Source organism: Penaeus japonicus, unplaced genomic scaffold (genome assembly GCF_977035675.1).
Source record: "Penaeus japonicus unplaced genomic scaffold, GWHDUDI00000001_assembly GWHDUDI00000019, whole genome shotgun sequence".
Classification (NCBI taxonomy): Eukaryota; Metazoa; Arthropoda; class Malacostraca; order Decapoda; family Penaeidae; genus Penaeus; species Penaeus japonicus.
Genome location: NW_028234421.1, coordinates 2423943 through 2426054, shown reverse-complemented (window position 1 = coordinate 2426054; position 2112 = coordinate 2423943). Strand labels below are relative to the sequence as shown.

General features: G+C 30.5%; 1 protein-coding gene across 1 annotated transcript in view; it reads right to left on the bottom strand.

Moving 5' to 3' along the window:
• LOC122247638 (transient receptor potential cation channel subfamily M member 2) overlaps positions 1 to 1588 on the bottom strand; it is a 23062-nt gene extending 21474 nt beyond the window's left edge. The window contains exon 1 of the mRNA XM_086547058.1: positions 1499 to 1588. The gene's annotated coding sequence lies outside the window, so the exon portion shown is untranslated. The remainder of the gene's footprint in view (positions 1 to 1498) is intronic.
• Between the last annotated feature and the right edge of the window lie 524 nt (positions 1589 to 2112).

Here is a 2112-nt window from a genome sequence, read left to right as displayed (position 1 = left end):
CTTGAGTGATAGTCAACAATTGAAAGGATAGTCTTTATATCACCATTACTACTTTTTCCTACTTTTTGGTATTGTCATTACTGCTGCTACTAATATTACTATTATTATTATTATTACTACTACTAATAGTACTATTACTACTAATACTATTTATAATACTTCTATACATACTACTACTATTACTACTACTACTACTATTACTACTACTACTATTACTACTACTATTACTACTACTACTACTATTACTACTACTACTACTATTACTACTACTACTACTAATACTACTATTACTACTACTAATACTATTACTACTACTACTACTAATACTACTATTACTACTACTAATACTACTATTACTATTACTACTACTATTACTACTACTACTCCTACCACTACTACTGCTGCTGCTTCTGCTACTACTATTACTACTGCTGCTGCTATTACTACTACTACTGTCACTACTACTACTGCTGCTACCACTGCTACTACTACTGTTACTAATACTATTACTACAACTACTGCACTTATTATTAATATTACCATTTCTACTACTAGTGGTATTATCATTAATACTACCATTTTTACTACTACTGCTATCAGTACTACTACTGTTGCTGCTACTGCTATTACTACTACTATTACTACTACTGGCACTACTTTCACTACTACTACTATTAGTACGACTACTACTATTACTATTCCTATTACAATCATCATTACTACTTCTGTGATCATTATTAGTAGTAATACCATTATCCTTATTGCTGCTGCTATTCTCCTTCCTATTGTTATCATTATTATTATTATTACTGTATTTTTGTTCTCAGTTATACTATCATAATCTAGTTTATCATTTATGTCTATTACCATTTGAACTGTAAATGTTTAATTGTTTTAACTATCTATCTGTTTATTTATCAGTCGGTTTATCTATTTACTTACCTGTCTATTTAGCTATTTATTCGTCTGTTTATTTATGTATTTATTCATCTATCCATTAATTTATTGAATTATCTATCTATTCATTAACCTCTCATTCCATTAATTCATCCATCTATTTGTTTACATTTTTCCTTTTTCATTTCTATCTATCTATTTGCTTTTTCCCTCAATTCAACTCTTTATTCTTCTAAGTAATTAGCTTTGCATTCATTTCTACTGACATTGGTAAAGAAAAGGGACATTTTTGCTGACTCATGATTGTGTGTTGATCCGACTTTGACATTTCAATCTCGGGTGATGTAACTGACGTGTTAAATCTCCTATATAATTCGCTGGTGTGTTTATACTAATGTCGATTTTCAAATAATGGTTTTATGAACAAAGATCTAAATTTGTTTTCCTTCTATCAAGATTTTTTTTGCTAAAAAATATACTAATCTTCTTCATTTTTCCAAGAATAAATCAAAACACATTTAGATATAAACCACTATTTATATTTCCTATATTCTAAACTTCATCAACACATTATTAAGAAATCACCTTATTTCACACTTACAAGATTAAGATATAGTTTGAGTATTATACACTAGAAGGAAAAAGGGGAGCGTAACGCCCCGTCTGTGTCCCCTCGACCACACTACCTGTCAGACACTAGTCATTATGTGAAGGCAAACTGGCCGGCAATTCTTTAGCTGCGCGCGCATGTGATGAAAAAATAATAATGATAACCTCGCGCTCTCTCTCTATTAGTCATTCATGATGGTGTATAATTGTCTTGATTCATCATATACTTGAATGTTGATGTTGGTACGATATGATATTGTTCTTTCTTTATTAGTCATTCATGGTGAATAATTGTCTTGATTTATCATATACTTGAATGTTGATGTTGATACGATATGATATTGTTCTTTCTTCTATTAGTCATTTCATGGTAAATAATTGTCTTGGTTTATCATGTACTTGAAGGTTGATATTAATGCGATATGATACTGTTAATATGTATTAAGAAAGGTAGGAGAGAGTTGGTTTGCTGAATAATCGGTGATGATTGAGAGATTGGAGAGAACGAATGGGATTATAAATAACGATCATAAATAAGTCCCGAGTCCCTATAGGGGTAGTGACCGCCAGGGAAAGCGGATATTGTATAGAAATAAATCTGAAAAG